General features: G+C 45.3%; 1 pseudogene; it reads left to right on the top strand.

Moving 5' to 3' along the window:
• Positions 1-3,250: 3,250 nt before the first annotated feature.
• Positions 3,251-8,862, top strand: LOC115589455 (uncharacterized; annotated as a pseudogene).
• Positions 8,863-9,091: the final 229 nt, after the last annotated feature.

Raw genomic sequence — 9,091 nt, 5'->3', positions numbered from 1 at the left:
TGGAAGGGAGGGCCCTGACAGGTGAGTTGTGTATTGCCTCTGGTGCAAAAAGGGGTTTGATGCACTGCCCGTTCACTAGAATGCACTTCTAAATATGCGTACGGACGCCATATGCGGCTCCACCAGAATGTGCCTAATGCTAGTTTTGCATGCCCGCTTATGGACTGATATCGCGATCACCAACGACGGCATGAACCAACTCGAGGTCAACCCAGTGTAACTCTCGGGTGTAATCATTGTAATGTGGATTTTTCCAGCAGGCAGAGTAGTGATGTGGTTGCTCATGTGAAAAAACATATAAGAGAGGGGCGGACTGCCTCTTGTCCGTTCATGGGATGTGAGAAAACTTTCACTGTGACCTCTACATTTTCTTTACACGTGTCCCGAAATCATAAGCACGATCACATTGAAAGTCTGCGACCTGCTGTTAGCGAAAATGCTGCAGTGTCTAACTCTGAGCCTCATTCTGTCGAGCCAGGTCCTGACCGTGATTTAGATTCCGTGCAGGAGGAAAGTGACGTTTTCCCCGAGAGTGCACACAGTGCGACTTTTTTACAGAATCTCGCTCTGTTCTATTTGAAGTTGCAGGCAAAGTATCTTCTCCCAGTATCTCTTATACAGAGAATAGTTGAGGATTTTCAGGGAGTCCATGATGTTAACCAGTCCCACTTACTTAGTGAGATGCAGAAAAAGCTGTCTGCATTGTCTGTGAATGAGGGGGTGATTAGAGAGATTTTGGATGTTGTTAAATCAGAGGACTTATTCAGGTCTTACAACACAGGCTTACTTAGGACCAACCACACCAGGAAAAGTGTGTTCAAAACACATTTTAACTATGTCGAGCCAGTTTCTGTGTATCTTGGCCAAAATGAGTTTGGGAAAGAGTGTTTTGCGCAGTATGTGCCAGTAACTGAGTCTCTTAAATGCCTACTTCAAAACGAGTCAGTCAGACAGCAAGTGCTCTCATATAGACAACATGCTCGGATTCAAGGAGACATTTTGGAGGATATATGGCAAGGCACAAATATCTAACAGAATCCATTCTTTCAGACTGACAGTGCTCTGGGAATTCTTCTTTTCCAAGATGCATTCGAGATAGTGAACCCACTTGGGTCAGGGAGGAAGCAACATAAAGTGCTGGGTGTATATTTTACCTGTGCCAATATAGCACCTCACTTTAGGTCAACTGTTGACCAAATGCAACTGGCCCTGCTAGTCTGTGAGAAGGATTTCAAATACTTTGGCCAAGACAAAGTATTTAGTTTGTTACTCAGGGATTTAAAAATACTGGAGACAGAGGGTATAAGTATGGCAGATGGGCAGGTGTGGAAGGGTACAGTAGGTGCTATCATTGGAGACAACCTTGGGTCACATGGCATAGGGGGTTTTACTAAAAATTTCAGTACAAGCACCTATTTCTGCAGATTTTGCCATGTGCAACGTAATCAGTTTTTGTTAACTCCACAGGCCAGGGTCAGCAGAAGAACCGAGGAATCCTATGAGGCAGACATATGCAACATAGGTGCTGACAATTTAGTTTCCTCTAGAGGAATAAAATTTGACTCTGTATTTAACAGGCTTGACTTTTATCATGTGTGCCAACCTGGTTTGCCTCCATGCCTGGGCCATGACCTCTTTGAAGGGGTTCTAGCGTATGACCTGGCATTGTGTTTCAGGGATCTGATCACAAAGCAGAAATTGTTAACTTATACTGAACTCAGCCACAGAATCTGCAATTTCAAGTATCTTGGCAGTGATGCCAAACCGTGTGTGGTAAATCCTGCCAGTGACAAAATAGGAGGACATGCAGCACGAAATTGGTGTCTCATCAGAGTTCTGCCACTCTTGATTGGAGACAAGATTGACAGCCCTTTGAGCAATGATATATGGCAATTCACTAGCAAGGACCACACCTTCAACAAGATACGTTTAAATGATTTATTATGAAAGAAAGAGAAAATGAAAACGCTGAAGATCTTGGTTCTTCGAGTGCGTTGTGGGGAAGCTCTGTAGAGAATCCGCTGCCGCACTCGGGCAGCGACGGACCCCCAAAAACCTCAAATCATATGAGATGAGATTGTGCGGATCTGAGATCTTTCAGATCTGAACGGATGTAGTGGTGAAAATTTTGGAAGGACCAGCGGTCCATGGGTCGCATGTAGTGTTCTGGGATGCCTTTACGGGAGGCTGAAGTGGCCGCTCCGATCCTGAAGGAATGTCCGGAGTAGTTAACGCGTAAATTACCAGACAATGAGAGCATGTGGCGAAAGTGATGGTGGAACGAGAAAGAAGTAGCCATTTGTCTGGATTCGGAGATGAAGAGACAATCTGTCATGGTTATGCTCTGACATTTGCAGAATTGCAAGAAGTTAGCAATGGTTTGAAAGGATTCGGTGATGATTGGACCTTGGATTAGAAGATGGGTGTAGGCGGACCAGATCGATTGGTTTTAGTTAGCTTTAAATAGAAAACAATGGTCTGAAAAGTGAGACGAGTCTGAAATGCATGCATGGCGGCTTTAGTCGATGTGAATGGTTGAGGTGGTGAATTCGGAGCACCTGAGGAAAGCGAAAAGCAAGCAAGAACGTGGCTTCCAGGGTTCGGGTGACCCGAGGAGTGCCGTACCCGGAACGGATAGTGTGGAGGCAGATTAACTGCAATTGGCGGTGAGGGGAAGACGGTGAGGGCTTGACGAACTGTTAACGAACTGCCGGTTATTGTCTTAGAAAAGAAGCTGATACCCCTAAGGTAAGTTTGATGATGTGATTAATTGTCATGGTGGCATGGGCGTGAGTACTGAAAGAAGTCGCGGTGATGAGATCGAATGACGAACAGGTTGTGTTGTATTGGTCATGAAAGTGATGGAAGTTTTTTCCAAGCTGACCAGTACGAAGAGAAGGTCGAGGGTGACGGGCTGTTGTAGATGGAGCTCTGGGAGTCCCTTATCAGGGGTATTAGCGCTGGATTTACGAGTTGAATGTCGACGCCCGAATGGCGTAGGGGAGGTATCTGCGTGAGGTGCCAAGCTTTTGAACTTCTGGCATTCATTAGCGACCTCCGAGGGCGATTTTGCTGCAACCATCTTCCATTGTAGAAACCCCCAAAACTGGCCTAAGGAGCAGCATCGATGTATAGATGGATGTTGTGCGTGTGAGTCAGTTGGTCGTCGTTAAAGAAAGTGATTCCGTTCCAATTGGTTAGAAGGTTACGTCACGGACGGATTTCAGCAAGGCTCGAGCTATCCAGGGAGATGGAGGTCAAGAGTGATGGAACGGAAGAAGCGATGGATGGTAAGTTGGCGATAAAGGCTTGCCCTTGGGGGATGTAAGGCGAAGTTGAGGTGGCCCAGAAGGGACAGAAGTTGACGATTGGTGTGTCACAGGGCACAGAGGAAGATTCGTTTGAGCTTTCTGACCGGGAATGAAGCCTAAAACTTGTTTGTGTCAAGAGCGATTCTGAGAAACTAAAGAGATGTGGAGGGGCCCTCTGTTCTCTGTCAGGGTAACCAGGCCGGAAGCAAGTGGTGATGAGGTGGGGGGAAATGATGAGAATTCTTCCAAGGATGGACGAGTAATGGAATCCCATGGTTGTTAGACTGAATCCAGCCGAGGGCTTCAGGTGGGGTGTTGAAGAGTTTAGGCTGCTTTGCAACCAAAGGTGAGCCTAACGGCGAAGTAATATGTACCACGCCAGTGGATGCTGAAGAGAGCTGCGACCTTTTCACAGCGAGTTTGATAATGGTGATGGCCTGGTTGATGGTGGCGTGAAGGGAGAAGTCCTCACTCGGGTTAGCTCGGGTCAAGCTATTGATGCTGGGGGTGATACTGCCGAGGGGTGCTGAAGGATCAATGATGATGCGCTTCTCTCCGGAGAAGTTGCTGGTTGCGATACCAAGGGGCTGATGCGGAAGTTAGGAAACGGAGGACGGGCAAACAGTCCGATCATTAAAACTTTCCTTAACTTCCTTAGCGAGCGTGTGGTCGACTGAAGATTTTTTGATTTCGAAGGAGATGGATGATTGTGTGGAAGTCCGGGTTGAAAACCTTCTTCAAGTATGAGAAACTAACTATGGCGAGGTAGGTTGTACGGGCATGTAGGCTGGGCAAGGTGGAGGAAGCGGCACTGGGACACGGTGCATCCGGTACTGTTGAAGCCATTGTAAATCGAATGACCTCCTTGGTGCATGACGGGCCTGCCTTTCTTATCTACCCCCTTGATTACAGGAAAGATGACAGAAGGGGTAGATGACACCTGTTTTGGAGGTATGGGTGCTTGTGGAGCTGCCGACGTCAGGCGAGAGAAGGCTGAAGCTCTCGTTTGGTTTAGGTGCAGCTCAGTGTGGGTACCTGTGTATAAAGTGAATTAGTGGTTGCCTGCTGAGGGGGAAGAACGGGTGCTGGCATCCCGGTGCCGACGACCCCAGCCGACATGAGCTGCTGGGACTGATGGAGCTGGGAGATGGAAGCTCCCTGCATCCAGCGTAGGGTGCTGGCACCCGGTGCCAGGTGCTGCGGTTGATGCAAGCTGCTGTGGTTGCTGGAAGTAGACGGCGGAGGGCGCCCCGGCTACGGAAAGCTGCTGTGATTGCTGGAGACGGGTAGCAGAGGGCGCTGGCATCCCGGAGCCAGGAGCCCCGGTTCAAGCGAGGTGCTGTGGTTGCTGGAAGCAGTTGGCAGAGGGCGCTGGCATCCCGGAGCCAAGAGCCCCGGTTGAAGCAAGCTCCTGTGGTTGCTGGAAACAGGAAGCAGGGGACTCTGGCATCCCGGAGCCAGGAGCCCCGGTTGAAGCAAGCTACTGTGGTTACTGGAAACAGGAAGCAGGGGGCTCTGGCATCTTGGTGCCAGGAGCCCCGGTTGAAACGAGCTGCTGTGGTTGATGGAAACAGGAAGCAGGGGGCTCTGGCATCTCGTGCCAGGAGCCCCGGTTGAAGCGAGCTGCTGTGGTTGCTGGAAACAGGAAGCGGGGTCTCTGGCATCTCGTGCCAGGAGTACCGGTTGAAGCGAGCCGCTGTGGCCGGCCATTATTACAGAAGTTGAAAGCTTTAGAATTTCTAAAAAATATATACATTTCCAAAACAAAGCTTTGTATTGTAATCATACTTAATCGTGTGTGCTAAACAACAAAAGAGTAAACAATGCATCATGGTTCAAATTTTAGGCTCTTTTAAACAGCCAACGTTTATTGTGTCTACACAGAGATTTGCACACTTGAAATTCTCTTGATCTCCTTTAAAGGGATGGTTCGGAGTAATTTCATCATCGGGTCCTTTGCACACCATGACCATGAGCCAAACACTCCCATCCCTTTAAGTAGACAATGGAAAGGGTTTTCATTAAACACTAAAATGTTCCCATACTCGTTGAGCATATCTTGACTGATTTTCACGCACTCATAATGATCGTAGAGCATTCAAGATCATTATTTCATGAATATACTGAAGAGGTTCAGGTTCAGACTTGTCAGGTACAAACATTTCTACCTTTTTGGCCTTTATAGACTAACCATTTTATGAAATTATTTCATGAAGCTGGTTCAATGGAGAAATGAGCAGGTGACCCCAAACTTATGAATGGTAGTGTACATTATAGGACAAGATTACTTTACATTTATTATCTTGCTGCTGGCAGAGCTGAATGGTTGCTAATGCAGGTGATTTCTCCCAAATGTTTTCCAGGTCTAGAGAAAACACCTGTTCTTCCCACAAGCCAACCGTCCTCACCTTCTCCATCAGGTTCTTCTCATTCTCAATCACCTCTAACCAACTTTGGGCCTAGTGCAACTGCTGCATCTTCAACATCAACATCAACCACAATAGCACAAAGAGACTGGCATGAGACCTTCCAGGTTGAATGGGAAAACATGCCACTTGGTGCGAGGTCTGCCATTTCATACAGGAAGCGACCCACACCAGCTGACAGACGGCAAATGGTTAGGCTGCTAGTTGATGAAATGAGAAAACATACGCCAAACCCTACAAAAGCCCAGTGTCTCACTGTTGTAAAGGACATTATTAAACAGCACCCTCAGTCCTTTGCTGACACACTTGATGATGGCCAAACAATGATTGGGGGGGGGGGGTATGCGTCACTATTAACACAGGTAAAAGTCAGAGTGGAGCATGTGAATCGAAACAATACACTGGCAAGGCACCGAACAAAAAACAAAGAGACTAATCCAACTCGAGGGCCGATGGATTGTTATGGTTGCACACGCTGGCAGCCAGAGATGCCTTCTGGAGTCACCTCGGAGTCTTTACAGGCTCGGAAAGAAAAAATGATGGAGCTTTTTTCCCGTGAGGGCATGGCAGGTGTGGATCGTGCTGAAGTGCAGGCAGATCTTAGTGCCACATACTATCTTCAGAGAAAAATTATCAATTCCATTCCAGCACCGTCCCTTGAGCTGCTGAGGTCTGAGTGGCCTTTCCTCTTCCTCTTTGCCCCTCCAGAGCATCTGTGCTCATTTTGAAACACTCACTGATGTCAAGGTTCTTCGGAAAATGGAGGTGGGCATGGAAGAACATGGCAGGGCTCTAACAGATTTCTTCAACTTGAAGTCTACAAACGACAAAGTGAGGGCTGTTCTGCCTGGCTTCCATGGCACTCCAAGAAGCATCCTGCAATTGTTGATGGCTCACTTCAAGGAAGAGATGGATGCCCTCTTCATTGAGGCAGATGTATGTATGAACTTAAACATTGCATTTAATTTGATAATAAGTTGTTGTATTTAATGTAATCAGTTGTTGTATATCATTTTAAAATGTATTTTGTTTGTGCTTTGTTTGTTCCCGTTTTCATTTTTGTAGATGTCCGCAACGGCTGCAGATGTGGAAAACAACGGTCTGCCTAACAGCCCAAGATTGATTCTTCTAGGTAAAAAGAAAAACTAAAAATTCAAGTATTATAATTAAGAGGGATATTCTTTAACACAGCGGTTCTCAAAGTTTTTCAGAAGGAGGACCACTTGGCCAATATAAGAAATCTCAGACCACCACCAATTTTTCAATAGCTTACTTTTCTCCTACAGATCTAATTTGATACCCTGGCCATCCTCCTAGCTTTAGTATTAACCTCGGCCTCAACTTGCAAAATGGATGAAACGCAAAAGAGCTCGCCAACATGACGTATTCAAAGCTTTTTAACGCATTATGGTAGTGATGCCAAGTAGAAAGGTATCGGCATCAATACAAGTTAATCTATATGCTAGGCAAAACATTGCAGTAATTGACACTCAAGTTGTGTGTGGCAGACTTGTGACCTAGCTAGAGAAAATGTCACTGTGAATTAACTTGACAGGCGTATCATGTTGAAATTTTAGCTTTATTCTATCCATGGGGTAGTACAGAAATGATTGGGGGGGTGGAGTTAACAGCTATTCATCAATGTTTAGTAATATTACAGTTCTCAAAATGTCTGTCTAGGAGCGCTTCCTGAACTCAAAAAGGGGTTGTTTGAGGTGCTCTTTGGATGGGAAACTAGAGGTGAGAAACAAGGAGCTCCAAGACACTCTCAATTATCAAAGTTTAAAAAGCTTTTAATTTGATGGGTTGGTTACATGAAACCTTTTTTTTCTTTTTTTTTTTTTACTCAATCAAGCCTTCGTCAGGGAGTCAAACAGTTCTCAACAGGAAAGGAGAAGTTTTTAAGAAATAAATCCACCAATCAGGAATCTCCACATTGCAGATGTGTTTGTCAGGTGACAAGCGTCATAATAAATATCATCCAGCAGGTGTCATTCTTACTTACTGTGAGAAATCAATATTGTATTTACAAACATACACAAAATGTCAACATTACAGTCAGATTAAAACGATTACCATACAGGGAGTAAACCATCATAATTGAGAGTGCCTTGGAGTTCCTTGTTTCTCAATACTACAGTTCTTTCAGTTGGCAGGACGCCCTATAATGCATTGCGCATCGATGGTGTAGTCTGGCGAGCTCTATAGCGGAGTACCTGCGTCAATTACAGTAGTTTTTGTTAACACACATGGAATGGTGGAATAGTACCAGCAAGTGCTGGCAGCTACATGCTTATTGTTCTGGCGCAGCCTAGATATCAAGAGGTTGGTGGTCCACCGGCAGCCCAAGCTGCCAGTCTCTTCATGTTCTACTTGCCAGTTCACCAGCGGTCTATTGGTGGGCCGGTTTTCCTCAATCAGCAGAGTATGGGCATTTTATTCTTTTTAAATATCATTTATGGCAAAATGGCGTTCCCTCATTGGTGGACCTACTGCTTTCCATTACTGACCTTTGACTTATGAACAGTTTTTTTACTTGGTATGTTTACTATTTTTTGTTTCAGGCCCGGAGACCAGTGCAGGGAGCAAGTGGATGGTTTCCACCGAGGGACGAGTTTTATGTGAGGGGTCCTCATTCCTCACAGGACTGTCTGTTCTTTTCGCCTGCTACTACGTGTTTAACTTGGAGTATCAAGATGATTCCTCGTCCACTCTGGAATTCATCCAAAGGTGAATATGGCTGTCAGATTGTTGTTTTTACCACTGAATCTACAAAAGCTCTCATATCATATGATTATCTGAATATCTGATGTCAGGTTCAGTGCAGTCAGTGGCATATAGCACACCAAGTTTGTAATGTTTTAATATTGCCAAACAGTTTGGCTCAGGTCAGAAAGCTTCCTAGTTTTGTTTTTGGATACAGTTCTGCTAACAGATTTTTTAATTGTATTTCTAAGATGTTTCATCGGGATCAATCCAGAACACAGCACGAAGAGCAAGACAAGAGCGGTGACCAGCAAAAAAACTGGAAAACTGGCACAGAAAAAAACCCAGCCCTTAAATTCACGAGTGTGCTCTCTCATGAAAGCACTGATGGACTTTAAATTTAGGTTCATATAGGCTAATGTTACACATGTATGTGTGTTTGATTGACAGAAATGGTGAGAGAAATGTATACACATCCACCAAACACTCACATGCAAGGAATGATTGACTTAAATGTACATTCAACACCTCACATCACATAAATTACATTTACCATATACGCTTTCATGGATTTTCACAGAGATGTTCAAGTTCAAGTTTAAATCATTTCATTGTCCCCCAATGGGGCATTTTTTGTGACAAAACACT

Source organism: Sparus aurata, chromosome 10 (assembly GCF_900880675.1).
Source record: "Sparus aurata chromosome 10, fSpaAur1.1, whole genome shotgun sequence".
NCBI lineage: Eukaryota > Metazoa > Chordata > Actinopteri > Spariformes > Sparidae > Sparus > Sparus aurata.
The sequence above is the reverse complement of the archived record's forward strand: the minus strand, read 5'-3'. Positions and strand labels throughout refer to the sequence as shown.